Here is a 20,671-nt window from a genome sequence, read left to right on the forward strand (position 1 = left end):
TTTTATTATAATAATAATAATAATAATAATAATTTATTATTTATACCCCGCCCATCTGGCTGAGTTTCCCCAGCCACTCTGGGCGGCTCCCAATCAGTATTAAAAACAATACAGCATTACATATTAAAAACTTCCCTGAAGAGGGCTGCCTTAAGATGTCTTCTGAACGTCAGGTAATTCTTTATCTCTTTGACATCTGATGGGAGGGCGTTCCACAGGGCGGGCGCCACTACCGAGAAGGCCCTCTGTCTGGTTCCCTGTAGCCTCACTTCTTGCAATGAGGGAACCGCCAGAAGGCCCTCGGCGCTGGATCTCAGTGTCCGGGCTGAACGATGGGGGTGGAGACGCTCCTTCATAGTATGTTAAGAAACCAAGTGGTGTGCTATATGTAGCTTTCATTGATCTGAAAGCTGCATTTGATTCAGTCTCTTGAGTAAGACTGGGATTAGTTGAACTCATGTAGTATAGATAGAAGATTATTGTTATTGATTTAACGTCTGTATAAAAACGCTGTGCTGATAGTGTGTTGCTCTACAAATGGGCAGCTCACGGGATCCGTACCAGCCACAAAGGCAGTTAAGCTTTGTTAAATTTATATATTTAATTTATATATAAATAATATTGTCCAGAGTTTAACATCTCCAGAGGATCCTGCCTCTACACTGGCCACAAAAACCATTTCTATATTATTATACAGAGATGATGCGGTACTTCTATCTAGAACAAGAGTAGGCCTAAAAAGATGGATGAGGGCATTCTCAGGATACTGCCAAAGAGAACAGCTGGCTGTGTATTGCAAGAGAACTAAAGTTTCAAGAAATGATAGGGCCCATAGATGGTATATTGATAATAAGTTGACCAAACAAGTTAAAGTCTTTAAATACCTCTGCCTTGTTTTTCAGTCAATAGGGTCAGGGGGAGCACATCAGAAATGTGCAAAGGAAAAAGTGTCTCAAAGCGCCAAAATTCTGTAATGCTTTTTCCATACAAAAGGTGGCAATCACACACCATCAGCCCTTGAAGTGTTTAAAGCCTAGCACAGTTATTATATGGGGCTCGGATTTATAGAAGCTGTTCAGTCTATGTTTCTAAGGCAATTCCCCCCCCCCCTGTACCATTCTGTGTTCCAAATTCTTCATTGCGCTTGGAAGTAACCCGTTTTCTGGTACTTCCGGTTTTTGGCGTCCGCAACCCGAAAAAACGCAAGCTGAAGTGTGTGTAACCCAAGGTTTGACTGTACAGCCTTCAGCTGTGCTTTAGGATCTGTTTCAAAGAATTCCGCTGGGAAAATGGTGGTGTCCCTGTGGAGATGGCAGTATTGAATCAGTAGCTCATGCGCTTCTGGTTTGCATTCTTTGTAAAGATTTGAGGAATGAGGTTATTGCCCCTCTGTTATTGCCCGTGACGGGTCACTCAACCATCGCTACTGTCTCCTTTCTTCGAGCAGATCAAGATAACCAGGTGACAGCAAAAACTGCAAATTTTTTAGCAGGGGCAATTAGAGTAAGATCTATTACAGTCATGCCTCGGGATAAATATGCTTCAGGTTATGCTCCGCGGCGACCCAGAAGTAACGGAACTTCACAGCTCGCACATGTGCAGACACACAAAAAGCAGCAAATCACGATCCGCAGACGCGAGTTGTGTTCGCTTCAGGATGCAAACGGGGCTCCGGAACAGATCCTGTTCACATCCAGAGGTACCACTGTATTTGATTATTGATGTAAACTTCCAGAATGTATTTTGTATAGTTAAGTTTTTACCCCTATCTCCTGTCCAATGTGTTGTATTTTAGTGCTTGAAATGTGGGAAGGGCTTTATTAAAGGCACAGTAGTCAATGTGTGTGGGGGGGGGGCGCGTTTCAGTGCTTGGAATGTGAAAAGGAGGGAGAAGCCTGTGGGCTTCAGGCAGAGGCTCAGTCTCACAGCCCATCAAGGAACTTGCAGAGGGGAGAAAGCTTTTTTCTTTTTCTTTTTTTAGAAAAAGCTTTATATTCTCTCTTGAAAGTTCAGAAGTGCATAATTACAGGTGCACAAAGACACACACAAAAGAAAAACAATACCCATGTAGAAAACAAAACAGAATAATAACAAAAAAGTATAAATTCAAAAATAAATAAATGTTATTGTAGTTAAGCAGCCCTTAATATGGTTCTAGATAGCATTGAGCTTTCGGAAGTCTACATTTATACACGACTTGTTCACGTGTAGCGAGTTTGTACATATCTTCAATCCAATTGTGGAAGAGAGCCTCATTTTTATTTTTCCAGTTCATCTATACCTGTCCTTTTGCCATAGTATGAGTGCAGAGAGTTTGTTCGTATTGTCCCTTAATTAGAATCCATGTTTTGGGGATATAATTGAGAATGATGTTTTCCTCTGCAAATCTAGGGTTATTCCTTACAGTTGTGTTGATCATCTCTATTACCTTCTGCCAAAACTTTATCAATGGGCAACATCGTTCAAACCTGTGTTTCAGAGAAGCATTATCTCTGTTGTATCTCCAGCACCTGGATGTCTTAGATGGTCCTTTCACAAATATGCGCAATGGAGCCCACTAAGTTCTAAATATTATTTTTTTCTTTTATGTGCTTTACTTGAGGGCCAGAGATAACACAGTTTCCCATTATTTCGTCAAGATTGGCATATCCCATTCTTTATTTCATTTCTCCTTTATGAACTATGTATAAAACTGGTTTGCTATAATAAACATTTACACAAGGCAATAGAGGGTCTTCTTTTGTAACATAAATCAACTGATTTCATACCTCTGGGGTCTCTGAGGCTGTAAAAGCTGCTGGTCTGTAAAGAACCGTTCCCCAAGTGCCTTCTCTGAAGATATTGTCACTGAGCAGTTAAAGGCTATTCATATTGGTCTCTTAACACGGAATATGCATAGAATTCGCCCTTCTCATCTTGTAGAGTGGTGACCAACAGCCAAATGTCAGCCCCTTTTGTACCACCCAGAGACACTAGACAAGGCTGCCCACTTTCGCCTTTACTTTTAAGTATCTCGTGGGAACCCCTGACGTTTATTGCCAGACAGAATAATGAAATCTTTGGTTTAAGTGACTCAAATACACATTGGTAACATTCACAGATGACATTGTTTTCTTTATCACAAAACCTCACATTACTCTTCAAATATTAAGGCCAAATCTAGATGTTCTTGGCAAATATCTCAGGATATACTGTAGGGACGTGGGTGGTGCTGTGGTGTAAACCACAGAGCCTAGGGCTTGCCGATCAGAAGGTCGGTGTTTCGAATCCCTGCAACGGGCTGAGCTCCTGTTGCTCGGTCCCTGCTCCTGCCAACCTAGCAGTTCAAAAGCACATCAAAGTGCAAGTAGATAAATAGGTACCACTCCGGCGGGAAAGTAAACGGCGTTTCCGTGTGCTGCTCTGGTTCGCCAAAAGCAGCTTTGTCATGCTGGCCACGTGAACCAGAAAAACTGCAGACAAACGCCAGCTCCCTTGGCCTATAGAGCGAGATGGGTGCGCAACCCCAGAGTCCCTGACGACCTAACGGTCAGGGGTGCCTTTACCTTTATACTATAAATTGGTCTAAATCAGAGTTAATGGTAATAGGAATTTAAGAGGGGGGAGAAGTCAACTGTTCAAACAACACTAATTTCATTATTCTATAGGCAACATTAAATATGTAGGCCCCGCAATCGGTGTTTCCTAAATTAATTTTCTGGAATAATCTGTGAGCAAGGATAGGCACAGAGCTCTTGTCCTTTGACAACCCAGCAGAGAAGTTGACATGGCCTCTCCCACCCACCGTAACCCTGGCAACCTCCCCACCCCTTGGTGGTTTCCATGGCTTGGCTATCAGCACCACCTTTGTCAGGCCCTCTGGGCTGGTTGCCCTAAACGTAATGCAGCTGCGTTTGGTACCTCCCCTTAATACTCTGAATATTAGCGGAATTATCCCATTTCCTAAACTGAGAATTTGGGGGGATCTGCCCTTCCCCCATTCATAACAACATAAGGTACCCCCAATAGGCAACAGAAAATAACGCCCCCCAACCACACTGTCCTGCATTTTGCCAGAAAATGGTGCACCCCGGCCAGATCCAGTCTTCATCTGCACACATCAGACACAAGGAGGAAGATTAAGCTGGAACTAAGATTCAGAACAACGGCAACGTCTGACACCTTTCCCCAGGCCATGGGGACAGAGGACCAGATCTTGACCAGGGGGACCTTTTTGCCAGTATCTCACATACATTCCTAAAGCACAAGCCTTTGGAGGTCAAAAGCAGCCCTTTGACCCACAAACTGGTTGGCAGCCAGTGAAGCAGGCCAGGATCGGGGGAATATGTTCAAGCCATCTTCTCCCAGGGAGCGGCCTGGCCTCTGAATTCTGCACCAGCTGAAGTTTCTGCACCGCCTTTGGAGACTGATCTCTGTGTTACGCCTAGCAGTGGTCTAACCTAAAGGTTGAGTCTCACCTAGAGGTTGCCAGTGCAAGAGACGACACAGGCCCAGCTCTCCGTGCCCAGATAGGGGCACGTCAGCAAAGTCTAGGCAACACGATGACCATGTACATACGCAATAAACAATATAGAATTCCTTGAAAACCATAACAAGTACAAAATGAAATCTTTAGTCTCTAAGCCTCTGAAAATCTTTAATTGAAGCGAGGTACCAGACATTGTACAATGAAAGACAAATGGGTATTCAGCCAATATGATGTCCAACACTGGACAGAGATTCCGGATATTGACTCCTGTTTCATAGAATTCTTTGTCAGCGTGGTGGGAGGATATAGAATAGCTTCATCAACCCATTTTATTTCAAATGAATGTATGCAAATGAAAATATCAAGTGCTGTGGAACAGTGCTTGTGTAATAATGCAGTCACAGATAGGGGCACAGCTGGGCCACCAGCCGAAGCTGATGGACCGCAAAGGATCCAGGACTGGCCCCAAGCCACTGACCAGCTTCTCCGCAAGGCAAGACACGGACGGCTCCATCATCTGTGGCCTTGTGGAGAAGGAGAGCTGCGTGGCCTCAGATGCCTTACTCAGGGCTTGCTCACACTCACACGCACACTCCCTCCCAGGCCGAAACTGCATGGGGCTCTGGGTGCAGGGTCCTTCCTGGATCTCTCTCCACAAGGTGGGTCAGATGCTTCACCTCCCCTGACCTCTCTCTGATGGCTCCTCCATCTGGACGGGGTTTATTGGATGCTCCTTTCTCCCTGACCCCAAGACCCCTCCCCAAGGGGGCAAGCAGCGTCTGGACCCAAATGATGAGCAGAGCTCCTGCAAACCCATCCCCCTCCCTGGCTTGGCAGAGAGGAAGGGGGCAGGACCCTCTGCTCCCTGACTGGGGGTCACCGCATGCAGCCCTGAGATTCTCCCTTCTCCCAAAGCACCCCAGGGGGCGTGAGAGAGGAGGTTCCGAGTTAGCCCCCCCCCAAGCACCTCTGGTGCAAGAGAGGGGCAGCCGGAATTGGGGAGGGGGGATCTCTTGCTCTGGAGGATGAGGCCCCCTCCCCCTCTCCTCTCTGCCTCCGGACCCTGTTGACCTGAAGACAACAACGAGGACATGGGGGGGGGAGAGTGACAGGCAGGGCGGAGGGGGGTTTCTGCAGAGATTGAGGGCCCCTTCATCAGGGATGCTTGAGCTGAGCTTCCTGCCCGGCAGGGGGTGGACTAGATGGCCCTCGGGCTCCCTTCCAGACTCTCCCAAGCTCTGCGTCTAGTGAGGGGTCCCCTGCTTCTTGGGGGGGGTCCTCCCAAATTAAGCATCTCGGGGGGGTGTGTCCTCCCAGGCTCCTGCCTTGGATGAGGAGAGAGCGGGGCTCCGGTTGTGCTCAGCCTGCCAAGGGTTAAAAGGAACAGAGCTGGATTTCAACTCCAGCAGAGATTATCTTTTGATCCATAAAGTCAAACAGTTTTGGTGTTGTTGTTGTTTCATGTTCCTTTGTGCAACTTGATTTTCTTAGGTTCCATTTCTATATGGAGTGTAGCTACTTCTGTATCAAAGCATAATATATTTTAAGATGTAATGTTAACGGTAGAAATGTGCTATTTCATCCACAGTGAGCTTCACTGCTAAAGTATCATAAATTTTGTTTGGGGAATTCAAGGAGGCGGGGAAATCATTAACCTGCTGGCACAAGTTTAATGTTGTTTGGAGACCAGAACTCCCAGGAATTTCATATTAGCTATGTGTTTGTGTGTGTTCAGCACACGGAATTGTAGGTGAGATGGAATAAAATGCGTCCCAGGAAATTCACTTTGACTTCTTATTCATTGTTTCAAATGTGACTTCACTTACAGATGAGAATGGACCATGGTGATTGCTGAATAATTACACCATCGTCCCCTCATTAATTTGAACAAGCCCTTGAGCATGAATAAAAGAGGCACAGCTCTGATCCAGTAGCCACTCATATTATGCTCTAGGATGCCATTGATATAGGGGGCTTAATGTACAGCTGGTGGAATTGGTGTTGGGAATTGCATTCCACCCTTGCTGCAGATATGTGGGACTGTTACATGTCACGTGTGTTTACATTCCAGCACAGATTATTGGAGTCCTGTGAGCGGAACATCCGCTCTCTATTGCTTTTGTTTTTCTCTCTCACTGAGAAGAACGGCAAGGAGAGAAGCCATGTTTTATTTGTCCTGATTTATGTACAATAAACGTAGTCTAGTATCCACGCCTCGAGCCAGATCTGTTGTGTGTTTACTCTGCTGAGTAACGTGTGCTCATGAATGCACAGCAGTGTGAGTCGCGGACGCACGTCAGAGGAGGATGACTGATGGATCTCCGCAGCGGCAAGGCTGAGAAGGGAGACCCAAGACAGCTGGCCTTCCGTCCCACAGGACAATCAGGACAACCAGCGAGAGACAGTGGTGTAGAAAGGGAAGCGGTGGGGGTGAGCCGCCCCGGGTGTCATCATGAGGGGGGTGACAAAATGCTCAACGTTTCCGAGCACAATTCAAAGTGTTGGTGCTGACCTTAAAAGCCCTAAACGGCCTCCGTCCAGTAGACCTGAAGGAGCGTCTCCACCCCCATCGTTCAACCTGGACACTGAGATCCAGCGCCGAGGGCCTTCTGGCGGTTCCCTCATTGCGAGAAGTGAGGCTACAGGGAACCAGGCAGAGGGCCTTCTCGGTGGCGGCGCCCACCCTGTGGAACACCCTCCCTTCAGATGTGAAGGAAATAAGCAGCTATCCTATTTTTAAAAGACATCTGAAGGCAGCCCTGTTTAGGGAAGTTTTTAATATTTAATGCTGTACTGTTTAACCCTTAATTGGGAGCCGCCCAGAGTGGCTGGGGAAACTCAGCCAGATGGGTGGGGTATAAATAATAAATTGTTGTTGTTGTTGTTGTTGTTGTTGTCGTCATCAATGCCAGCCCCCAAAAGAAAGCAGCAGCTTTGGGCAAACAAGGCCACCATGCTCCTTCCGCCGCCACCTGTTGCTCTGGTGGGAAAGGAGAAGCAGGGCAGGGGCAGTGGGGGTGGAGGCTGAGGCTGGGGAGAGGTCAGCGCGAGCCCAAACCTCCAGGACACCGACCCTTGAGCCCTTCTCTGCCCCAGGGAGGCCACGTGACGGCCTGCTGTGTCACAAAAACAGAGTTAGGTTCCTTTTTACCTTTATCAGAGCATTTTCAAGAAAGACAAAATGACACAATTCTCTTCAGATTACAACCCTTTATTGATTATCAAGTAATAAGCAATAAGGACTCAATCATTCATCACTCATACATTCCTTTCCTACCTGCCAGATGGCTGGATCCACTAAAAGATGGCCAGTCTCTTCCAAGGGTTGTCGGACAGCAGGCAGGACAGCACGCAAAGGCCTTCCCGGTTCTTATATAGGTCCAGGTCCCATACGGCTCCATTGTCTTGTATTGAAGGGGGCTGGACTAAGTGACTGCTGTCGTCACGCTTATTCCTCAAATAGACATGAATAGTGGAAAACAGTCTGGTTTCCGCCATGTTTGATTCCTCAAGTAGATATGAATAGCATGTTTCAAACAGTCTAGTTTCTGCCATATTGTCACTGTCCTTATGAATAGTACGTTTCTTTCCACATGTCTTCTTTAAGAACAGTCAATTGTCTCAACCGTATGTTTAGTTCTCCGGTTATTCTTTATTTCATCCAGACGTGTTGTCATAACATGTCCAAAGATTAGGAAAAGAAAGAAGAGGAAGCAGGATTGGATGAACATTCAAAGAGACCATAATTTTGGATTGTGTCTCGGCTGAGATTTGTTGGAACAGTTTTAATAAGGCTTTACAGAAACTGGACCTAGAAACTGGAGAAATACCAATTTGGATTATTAGACGATCATTATAAGAGTCATATTGAACTGTCTGAGTGGATAAGATTTGAAGGCTGGGCTAGGGAGGGAGATGCAGGATGTAGGAAAAGTGTCATCTTGCTGAAGGGGAGGAGAAAGGCTGGATACTAAATACAGCTGGGTTTATTCTGGAGTGCATGTTCTGAATAATTGTTGCTACGGATGATTTTCAGACGGACATGGGAGTTTCCTTTTCATCTCTTTTTGTATTTTTTATATTAAGATTCCTTTATTTTGAATTTAGGAGGACACACACAGGAAGAGGAGAGTTGGAGGTGGGAGGGACCTGCAAGGAACACAGGGAAGGAAGGATCTCTCAGGGTGGGATACGGGGAGAAGAGGGGGTCACACAGGGGAGAAGTGGGGGAGCCTGTCTTTCTATGGGTTGATGAATTATATGATATATATGATACAAATGTGATAAAGGGTATTTTAGTTATTCTTCCCCCTTCTCTTTTCTATACAGTGGTGCCTCGAAAAGAATCCGTTCCGCGAGTCTCTTCGTCTTGCTGTTTTTTCGTCTTGCGAAGCAAGCCCATTAGCGGCTTAGCGGATCAGCTGATAAGCGGCTTAGCAGATCAGCTGATAAGCGGCTTAGCAGCTTAGCAAAAGGGAGGGAAGGGGGGAACCCGCAGGAACTCGCAAGACATTTTCGTCTTGCGAAGGAAGCCCATAGGAAATTCGTTTTGCGAAGCACCACCAAAACGGAAAACCCTTTCGTCTAGCGAGTTTTCCGTCTTGCAAGGCATTCGTCTTGCGGGGCACCACTGTACAATTGTGTTTTGTTAGAGTTGTTAAATAATTTTCGCTTTATTATTTTTCGCTTTATTATTTTTATTTTTTTTGTTTTCCCTCTGTATGAATTCTTTGATGGGAAATGAGACTTACCTTCTGACTGAAGCTCTTTCCACATTCCAAGCACTGGTTTCTCCCCTGAATTAATTCCTTGATGGGTTGTGAGATGGGTGCTTTTGTGGGATGTGAAACACAAGAGCAATCAAGTACAGTGGTACCTCAGGTTAAGAACTTAATTCGTTCTGGAGCTTCATTCTCCCCCCCCCAAAAAAAAAATTATTCATTTTATAACACTAATAAACAACACAAACAGAAAAGCAAACAATACAAATTATTGTATTGTCCTTATTTTTTCTAAACATTGTTAGGTGGGCTTCCCAAATTCCCCTATCTGATTTTCATTTTACCTCATCTTTAGCAGTTACATATATCATAATTTCTAACCTTTTTTTTTAAATCACGCTTACTTTAACCATAAAAATATTCATTTTATTATTTACAGATAATACTATTTTAAAATACACTATCTTCTACTTCTAACCCTACAGCCTTTCTTAATAAATGTGTTTTTCAACACTTTTTTCAGTTCATTATAAATCCTTTCCCAGAACTCTTTTACCTTGGGGCACGTCCACCACATGTGGTAAAAGGTTCCTTCTTTTTCCTTACATTTCCAGCATTTATTATCATGAGTATGATACATTTTTGCTAACTTCACTGGTGTTAAGTACCATCTATACATCATTTTCATCAAATTTTCTCTTAATATATTACATGCTGTGAATTTAATTCCTTTTTTCCACAATTTCTCCCAATCCACCATCATAATATTGCGTCCCACATCCCTGGCCCATTCAATCATTACAGATTTCACTTGTTCATCTTTCGTATGCCATTCCAGCAATCAATTATACATCTTAGATAGATTTTTTGTTTTTGCATCTAATAATTCCATTTCCAGTTTGGATTTCTGTTTGAAAACCAATTTTCTTATCCATTTTAAACACTTCATTTATCTGAATGTACTGGAACCAATCATCTAATTTATCTTTCAACTGATCATAATATTTTAATCTAAATTGGTCCCCTACTTCCATCAAAATATCATTATACTTCAACCACGTGGCGTTTATATTCAACCTTTTATGGTTCTTAGCTTTTTTTTATATATAAAATTTTTATTAAGGGTTTTTTTTATAACAACAAAAACAGAACATAACAATACAATACACACAACAAACAAAAAATAACAAGTATAATTTCAGATCTTATTCTCTTATACCTTACTTCCCCGACTTCCTCATGCTTCCCCTTTCTGTATTCCAATTTCTAATCAATTGTTCAGCAAATCTTCTCATATTTTAACTTAGTTTGATCTTATTTTTCTCCTTATCTTAACCATTACTGCTAGCAACCATTTATTCACTAATCCATCATCGTTTTAAGCTTCATAAATTTTGCAATATTTCTTTAAATAGTCCTTAAATTTTCTCCATTCTTCTTCCGCTGCTTCTGTTCCCTGGTTTCGGATTCTGCTCGTCATCTCTGCCAGACCCATGTAGTCAATCACCTTCATCTGCCATTCTTCCAAGGTGGGTAGATCTTGTGTCTTCCAGTACTTGGCGATGAGTATTCTTGCTGCTGTTGTAGCATACATAAAAAAGGTCATATCCTTCTTTAACACCCCCTGGCCGGCAATACCCAAGAGAAAGGCCTCTGGTATCTTAGGGAAGGTATATTTAAATACCTTTTTCAGTTCATTATATATCATTTCCCAGAATGCCTTAATCTTCGGGCACGTCCACCAGAGGTGAAAGAATGTACCTTCATTTTCCTTACATTTCCAACATTTGTTATCAGGCAAATGGTAAATCTTTGCAAGCTTGACTGGGGTCATGTACCACCTATATATCATTTTCATAATATTTTCTCTTAAGGCATTACATGCCGTAAATTTCATCCCGGTGGTCCACAACTTTTCCCAGTCAGCAAACATGATGTTATGACCAATGTCCTGAGCCCACTTAATCACTGCTGATTTAACCGTTTCATCCTGTGTGTTCCATTTCAACAGCTAGTTATACATTTTTGACAAATTTTTAGTACTGGGTTCTAACAGCTCAGTTTCCAATTTCGATTTTTCCACCTGGAAGCCAATTTTACTGTCCATCTTAAAGACCTCATTTATTTGATGGTAATGAAGCCAATCTCTCACTTTCCCTTTTAATTTCTCAAAACTCTGCAGTTTCAGTTTGTCCCCTTCCTTCTCCAAAATTTCCCAATATTTTGGCCACTTAGGCTCCATATTTAACTTTTTAACTGCCTTAGCTTCCATTGGTGACAGCCACCTTGGGGTTTTGTTTTCCAACAAATCTTTATATCTAGTCCAAACATTGAATAGTGCTTTCCTGATATGGTTTTTAAATCCTTTGTGCGCTTTAACCTTGTCGTACCATAAATATGCATGCCACCCAAATGTATTGTTAAAACCTTCTAGATCCAAGACATCTGTATTCTCAAGAAGTAGCCAATCCCTTAGTCAGCAAAAAGCTGCCGCTTCATAGTAAAGTTTAAAGTCTGGCAGGGCAAATCCCTCCCTTTCCTTTGCATCCGTTAAAATCTTAAATTTTATTCTGGGCTTCTTGCCCTGCCAGACAAATTTAGATATGTCTTTCTGCCACTTCTTAAAACAATCCATCTTATCCACTATTTGCAATGCTTGGAAGAAAAACAACATTATTGGCAATACATTCATTTTTATAACTGCAATTCGACCCAACAAGGAAAGCTTCAAATTTGACCAGGTCTCCAAGTCTCTTTTTACCTCTGTCCAAGTTTTTTCATAATTATCCTTAAATAAATTCACATTCTTTGTTGTCATATTTATCCCCAAATATTTCACTTTCTTAACCACAGTTAACCCTGTCACATTCTGAAACCTTTCTTTTTCAAACAATGTCATATTTTTTTCCAATACCTTAGTTTTTAACTTATTCAGTTTGAATCCTGCCAGTTGACCAAACTCTTGAATTAATTTTAAAACCCTTTTCGTACTAGCTTCTGGCTCCTGCAGTGTAAGTAGCAGATCATCGGCAAATGCTCTCAATTTATATTGTTTAGCTCCGACCTGATGGGTCTTAGCTTCAATGGTGATATCCACCTGGGTGTTTTCCTTTCTAGCAAATTCTTATATCTTATCCAAACATTGTACATAGATTTTCTAATTACATGATTTTTAAATCCTTTGTGAGCTTTTATCTCCTGACAGTAAGAGCTGTTCGACAGTGGAATTTGCTGCCAAGGAGTGTGGTGGAGTCTCCTTCTTTGGAGGTCTTTAAGCAGAGGGTTGACAACCATATGTCAGGAGTGCTCTGATGGTGTTTCCTGCTTGGCAGGGGGTTGGACTCGATGGCCCTTGAGGTCTCTTCCAACTCTATGATTCTATTATCTTTTCATAGCACAAATATGTTAGGATATTTCCGTTCCACCTTAAAAGGGAGCAGGCTTTGTGAATCACAGAGTCTGCGTATTTCCTGTTCACAGGATGTTTGTGTTTTGATAAAGCTGTTCTCTCTCTCTGCGCCTGAACACGCAAGCAGGCAGTCATGTTTTTTCTTTGTCCTGACCGACGCTGAATAAACTTCTAAATAATACTCTCCTGAGTGCGTCTTTCGCTGTACGAACTCTGCGATAGAGCGTGCATGCGCTCTGGAATGTGGAAAGCTATTTTCTGGAGCTTGTGTCGCTAATTGCTGATACTGTATCTACAGGAGGTCAATGGACGTCCGGAGTCGACGTGGAGGCAGTGATGGCCTATGTCTCCCTGGCAGTATCACAACAAAATATGCATGCCAACCAAATACTTTATCAAAACCTTCCAAATCTAAAACATGTGTATCTTCCAACAAAAACCATTCTGGAATAATCTGCGAGCAAGGATGGGCACTGAGTTCTTGTCCTTGGCAACCCAGCAGAGAAGTTGACATGGCCTTTCCCACCCACCATAACCTCTCATAAAAACCATTCTTTCAACCAGCAAAAGGCTGCTGCTTCAAAAATAGCTCCTTAAATCTGACAGGAAGAAACTCCCTCTCTCTTTCACATCTGTTAATAATTTAAACTTAATTCTGGGGGTTTTACCCCTGCCAGATAAATTTAGATAATACTTTTTGCCATTCCTTAAAACAATTCAACTTGTCAATGATAGGGAGAACTTGAAAGAAAAACAACTTAGGCAATACATTCATCTTTACAGCAGGAATTTGACCCAACAAAGATAGTTTCAACCTTGTCCAGATGTCCAAATCTCTTTTGATATCCTTCCATAACTTTTCATAGTTGTCTTTATACAAATTCAATTTTTTGCAGTCATATTTACACCCAGATATTTCACCTTTTCCACAAACTTCAGCCCTGTGGTTTCCTCTAAATTAGGTTTTTCATGTATCGTTAAATTTTTTTCTAAGACTTTGGTTTTATTCTTATTCAATTTAAAACCTGCAACCTGTCCAAACTCTTGAATTATCAATAGTGCTTTGATTGCACTGATCTTAGGGTCCTGTAAAGTCAATACCAAATCATCAGCAAAGGCTTTTAACTTACATTGCTTAGTTCCCACTACTATGCCTTTAACTTCCTCATCCTTCCTTATCATATTCAGCAGCACCTCTAGGACAGAAATAGAAAGTGGGGGGGGGGGGAGTGGGCACCCTTGCCTGGTTCCCTTCTCAATCCTAATTTCTTCTGAGACCACATTGTTAATTATAATTTTTGCTTTCTGCTCAAAGTAAATTGTGTTAATACCATTTAGAAAGTTTTGACCAACCCCCATATAACATAAGTTCTGTTTCATAAAACTCCAATAAACATTATCAAAGGCTTTCTCTGCATCAATAAACGTTAACATTGCTTTAGTATTCTTTTTTACCTCTAATCTTTCCAGCACATCTGCTATGTTCCTAATACAGTCGTACCTTGGGTTAAGTAGTTAATTCATTCCAGAGGTCCGTTCTTAACCTGAAACTGTTCTTAACCTGAAGCACCACTTTAGCTAATGGGGCCTCCTGCTGCAGCCACGCGATTTCTGTTCTCATCCTGAAGCAAAGTTCTTAACCCGAGGTACTATTTCTGGGTTAGCAGTCTGTTACCTGAGGTACCACTGTATTATCTTTCTTTTCTTTTTTTAAGCAGTGCCCTGCAGCGTTGTGATTCTATTTTTTTAAATTTTTTTCTTAGTTTCCAATACAAATATATAATAATTTCATATTCTAATTTTCACAAATTGTCTTTTTGTTTTTGTTTTTTTTTTTTTTTAAATAATATTTATTAAAATTTTCAAAAATACAGAAAGTAAAGATTAAAATACGTTCAAAGCCTTGTTTTCATACATCTACTTTCCGGGACTCCCCCCTTCCCCCACCCCTACCATATTCCCCTTTCATATTGTTGGCTCCACAAGTTCTCAGTTCTGATTAAAGCTTAGTTTGTTTCACCCATTGTTCAAATGTGAATTTAAATTTATACAATCCTCATATTAAAAGACAAAAGTTCTCTCCCCAGGGCCCACCCCATTTCCATTCCACAATTTCCCTTTTTTTTAATGATAAAAACACCCCACAATAGAAATATAAGAAATAAGAAATGAAAAGTGTAGTAAATGAAAAGAAACCAATTCAGCAAAAAGTTGACAAGCCTTTGGATTCTAGTTCTCCCCCCCGTCCCCGGTTTAATTTCCCCCTGATCACCAATCCATGTTGTCTGCCTGGAATTCTTAAAATCCATAAATCACATTTTCCCCCAACTCCTTGCTGGCTTTTCTTTTTATAATTATTTTTAAAGTTATTTTTAGACCATTTTGCTTCAAATCTTTAATATAACTCCCCCCATTGTTCTTTCCAAGTTGTAGTCCAGTTTCCTCTTGTTCTGCTGCTAAAACGTTCTTGTTCAGAAATTTAGTAAGTCTGCAGGGATTATTGTTATTCAGGAACAAAAACTTGCGTTCAGTCCCTTCCTTTCCTCAATCCTTTAGCTGAGCACCCTGTAGACACAATATTGTTTCCGTTTTGCAGCTTTCCCAGGAGATAACCAGTCCTGTAAAATTCCGATGGTATTTTTCCACTTACGACCTTCTTTGTAATGTCCCGAAACTCCTCTAGGGGGATTGTTGTAACTTTGTTTTCTCTAGTCCAAAAGTCCGATTGTTATCCATGTTTTCGCCATTTTGTATCCAAGTTTTAACAGATTGTAAAAAAATTGTAACAAAATTAACCAGCAAAGTCCTCATAATAAAATCCTCTTTGTATTTCCGACTTTGACAGCTACTTTGACAGCTGTCAAAATCTCCTTCGCTTTTCGCCAGGCTCTCTCCTCAATCACCCCGGTTCCCAGGGGGGGGGGTTGCATTTTCCTTCTCCCTCAATTCTTCCTCCAGCACAGTTCTTGTAGTTTCCACAAATTGTCTCTTTTTGGACTTCCTTCAGCTTCTCTGACAATCATCCATATATAAATTTAAGCTACACATTTCCCAAGTTTGTACTGTCATTAATAAACCCTCTCACTTCTATTCCCTTTTAACAATACTTCTCCAGTTTCACAGTGCTTCTTAAAACCCCACTAGCATTATCTGCTCATCACAAAAACTTTTCAGATAATCTGTAAATTTTCCCCAGTCCTCGATAAACTTTTGGTTTCGAAGATATCTAATCTTCCCAGTCAGTTTGTCCAATTCTGCATAGTCCAACAGCTTCCTTCTCCATTCTTCCATTGTCGGTATTTCCTCGTTTCCATTTCTGGGCCAGTAGAATTCTTGCTGCTGTAACTGCATATTGGAAGAGTTTGCAGTCCTTTCTTTTTATTTCATGTCCTGTAATCCCTAAAAGAAAAGCCTCTGGTTTCTTTATAAATGTATATTTTAACATCTTTTCGAATTCATTATACATCATCTCCCAGAAACTTTTCACTTTCTTACATTCCCACCACATGTGATAAAATGTTCCTTCTTTTTCTTTACATTTCCAACATTTATTACATATCTTAAACATTTTCGCTAACTTTACCGGTGTTATATACCATCTATATACCATTTTCATGACATTTTCTTTTAAGTTTTCCTTCCATACTTTTCCCCAATCTTCAAATTGTATGTTATATCCAAAATCCCTGGCCCACTGTATCATTACCGATTTAACTTCTTCATCTTTCGTGTACCATTCCAATAACAACCTATACATTTTTGACAAAGTTTTACAATCATTATTTATTATTTCTATTTGAAATTTTGAGTCTTTTTCTTCATAACCACTTTCTTTAATATATTTTTTAAACATTTCTGTCAGGGGCTCAGGAGCTGAGCCACAGGGGAGAGAGGAAATGGAGAGCGAAGGAGAGGAATCTGAGGGTAGAGGAGAGAGTGACAGTGACCCGAGAGATTCCATAAGCCTCTCCAGTGAATCAGAAGATTCCCAGAAGGGGGCGCCGATGGCCAGGGAAAGGGGGGGTCCCAGGGGGGACACACCAGAAGCAAGGGGCCAGCGGAGACTCCCAAAGTAGTAGCTGGAAATCAGGACCAGTTTCCCCGCCAGAACGTAGTGGGAGGGAAGGGGAGTAAGAGCTGGCCACGCCCCTGTCAGAGAGTGAGGGAATGGAGGGGAAGTCAGACCCAGCTAGCATCCCCGGAGGGGAAAGTAGCGACAGGAGCAGTGTAACGGTCAGGAGGAAAGTGTCAGACTGGGCGCGCGTGCCAAGTTCAAATGTACAGGCGCGCGGGACAGCGGACAACCCGGAGTGGGAACCAGGTCCTAAAGCCCGCCGGAGGGAGGGGGAAGAATCAGGAGACTCAGCGTCAGAAGAGTCTAGGATGGGCAAGACCCCAGCGGACAGGCGGACCCAGAGGAGGAAAGAGCAAAGGAAGAGGTGGAGCAAGGCTAGAGTCTTAAAATGGTGGGGGGGGGAGGAGACTCAGACGGAGCTTCGGTGGTCTAGAGTGTGGGACGTAGAGCTGCGCGCCACGGATGTAAAAGCGAAGCTGAGCTTAAATAAAGACTGTTTCATATAACAACGATCTGGCATTGGTCCTTTGTGAGCTGGGACCTAGGGCAGCTCTGACAATTTCATTTACCTGAAAGTAATGCAACCAATCAAACACATTCTTTAACTTGTTCATATGGTTTCAATTTCCATTTTCCTCCTTCTTTATCGCATCTCCATATGTAATCCATTTACCTCTCATGTTGATTTTCTTTACACTCATAACCTCTAATGGGGATAACCAGTGAGGAGTTCTTGGTTCTAATGGGTTTTTATACCTAACCCATACTTCAATTATTATTATTTTTTTATAAAATATTTATTAAGGTTTTACACAAAGAAAACAAATAGATACATACAATAAAAAAACAGAAAAACAAACATAGCCGAAACAATACAAAAAGTACAAAAAAGAAAAAATACAACAAAAAAGATAATAAAAATCATAAAAAAGAAAAATCAAATTTTTAGTTTCGTACTTATTTTACCCTCTTTCTTGACTTCCTCGCATCTCCCTTTTTTGTGTTCCCCCTTTACCCAGTCAGATTCAGCAAATCCTTACACTCTTTCAAATCTCATTAATAATTATATAGTTCAACCTATTATGTCACCGATCTTTCTTATCTTTTTAGTTCAATTCTTACCTATTCCTTATAACTTAATCACTTGTACCATATTGTTTAAGTTTGACATAATATATCTCTAGTCTTTCACCCATTTTTTAAATCATTTTTGCATACTCTTTTTAACTTTATCACTAATGCCATATTATTTTTATATCCAACATCATTTTAACATTCATAAATTTTGCAGTATTTCTGCAGGTAGTCTTTAAACTTATTCCAATCCTCTTCCACCGACTCTTCTCCCAGGTCTCGGATTCTGCCAGTCATTTCTGCCATCTCCATATAGTCTATCACTTGTATCTGCCATTCCTCCAAGGTGGGCAAATCTTGTGTCTTCCAGTGCTTTGCGATGAGTATTCTTGCTGCTGTAGTTACATACATAAAAAATGTTCTATCTTTCTTTGGCACCAATTGGCCGACTATGCCCAGGAGAAAGGCCTCTGGTTTCTTAAGGAAGGTATATTTAAATACCTTTTTCAGTTCATTATATATCATTTCCCAGAAAGCCTTAATCTTTGGACACGTACACCAAAGGTGAAAGAATGTACCCTCTTTACATTGAATCATAGCCGATTTAACCGTTTCATCCTGTGTATTCCATTTTAACAGCAAATTATACATTCTTGATAGTGTCTTAGTTTTAGGTTCTAACAGTTCTGTTTCCAATTTTGATTTTTCCACCTGGAAGCCCATTTTTTTGTCCAAATTATAGGCCTCTCTAATTTGATGATAATGAAACCAATCTCGCACTTTATCTTTTAGTTTCTCAAAACTCTGCAATTTTAATTTATCTCCTTCTTGTTCTAATATCTCCCAATATTTCGGCCATTTGGCCTCCATATTGAGTCTTTTCAAAGCCCCTAACCCATACTTCAATTAAGGGACCTCGGAAAATGTGGTTCTCAAAACCTTTGTGAATTTTCTTTTCCCCGCACTGTATTATCTTTCGTATGCCTCTCAGGTTAAAAACCTGATTGATCTTTATGTATGTGCTTATTCAAAACCTTCTTCAATCTTGTAGCCAAAATGTTTGCAAATATTTTATAATCGACATTCAATAAAGAAATTAGTCAGTAATTCTTTACTTGAGCTCTATCTGTATCTGGTTTGGGTATCAGAGTGATGAATGCCTCTTTCCAGGACCCAGGTGCTTTGTCCCCCTGTAAAATCTTGTTACAAACATCCATCAATGGTTGTATCAGCCAATCCTTAAATATTTTATAATATATGGATGTTAAACCATCAGGTCCTGGTGCTTTGCCTATTTTCATTTGGTCAGTTGCCACTTCAACTTCTTGTCTTGTAAACAGTTCATTTAGTAGGTTCTTTTTGTCCGCTGGAATTTTATGCAATCCATTTTTGTCCAAAAGCTCTTCCATTTTTTCATTTTCTTCTTTTTCTTTTTTAAAAGCTGCTTGTAGTACTTGTGAAAGCATTTTCTAATCTCTGCTGGGTTCTCAATATTCTTGCCATTCTCCATAATATTGATTATTGTACTCTCCTTCTGTCTCTTTTTCATTGCCAAGCCAATAATTTTCCACATTTATTTGCCGATTCAAAAGTCTTTTGTTTCATCAATTTAACTTTCCATTCAATTTATTAGTTTACTATTTGTGAATACTGAAATTGTAACGCTTTAATTCCCTTTTCAATCTGTTGATTTTTTGGGGTTACATCTCAGTTTTTTCTCTTTCCCTTTCAATTGAGACAGAATTTTTTCCTTTTGCTCATTCTGTGCTTTTTTCCTGATAGAATTCTGTTGAATCAGAAAACCTCGCATTATAGCTTTACTTGTATCCCATACGACCCTTGCTTCAATTCCAGGATTCAGGTTCAACTCAAAATAGTCCTTTAGGGTCTTCTGAGCTTTATTTACAATCAAATCATTTCTCAGTAAAGCATCATAACATACATAAAAGGGGATGTTTGGACCAGCCAGTTGGAGCTTCCTGTTTCTCCTAGGCTGCCTCTGCATGTGACTAGAGGTGGGCGTGACCTCACCTGCCCAGGCAACTAAAGAGCAGGAGTGGTCAGCCATCTCTCTCTCTGACCACATTTGCTGAAGAACCAACATCTGCTTAGCCTAAGATGCTCTCTCGGCTTCCAGCCGAAAGAGGACAAAAGGTATGTCTCCTTATGGGATAGTTTCTAGGTATATTACTTCTCTAACTTAAGTCTGCCTTCTGGGATCCATTTGTGAACAGAATGTGAGTGAGTAAACTTTTTTATACTTTTATGGAAGACTGTGCCATGTCTATCTTTTTATGAGGTACTAAAGGGGAATATTGCCAATGAAACGTATTTTAGAGGCTTTAGCGAGCGTGAGCAAACGCATCCGCTGCACAAGTTTATAAAGGGGAATGTTACTCTGCTAAATTGTAGAATTTGTTAATACAAGTTGGAAAGGATATAATCAAGCAATATATCCTCTCCTGCATCCCTGAACATTCCCACAGACTTAACTGAAGCTCTTCCCACATTTGAAGCACTTATACTTTCTGACTTGTATGAGTTCTTTGATGGAAAGTGAGACTGCAATTGTGACGAAAGCTCTTTCCACACTCATGGCACTGAAAAGGTTTCTCCCCTGTATGAATTCTGTGATGGGAAGTGAGATGGGAGCTATCAGTGAAGCTCCTTCCACATTCGAAACACTGATAGGGTTTCTGCCCTGTATGAATTCTTTGATGGAAGGTGAGACTGTTCTTGAGACGAAAGCTCTTTCCACATTCCAAGCACTGATAGGGTTTCTCCCCTGTATGAATTCTGCGATGGGAAGTGAGATGGGCCCTCTGACTGAAGCTCTTTCCACATTCCAAGCACTGAAAGGGTTTTTCCCCTGTGTGAATTCTTTGATGGGAAGTGAGATTCACCTTCTGACTGAAGCTCTTTCC

General features: G+C 41.4%; 1 long non-coding RNA gene across 1 annotated transcript; it reads right to left on the reverse strand.

The window, feature by feature from the left end:
* Positions 1 to 2,589: 2,589 nt before the first annotated feature.
* On the reverse strand, positions 2,590 to 7,253 carry LOC309334765. The gene is made up of 2 exons (XR_014153259.1): positions 3,093 to 7,253; positions 2,590 to 2,827 (listed from the first exon to the last, which is right to left on the reverse strand). It is a non-coding gene; the product is annotated as an uncharacterized lncRNA (long non-coding RNA).
* Between the last annotated feature and the right edge of the window lie 13,418 nt (positions 7,254 to 20,671).

The sequence above is a fragment of the Podarcis erhardii genome (assembly GCF_964252035.2).
Source record: "Podarcis erhardii genome assembly, chromosome: 2".
Lineage (NCBI taxonomy): Eukaryota > Metazoa > Chordata > Lepidosauria > Squamata > Lacertidae > Podarcis > Podarcis erhardii.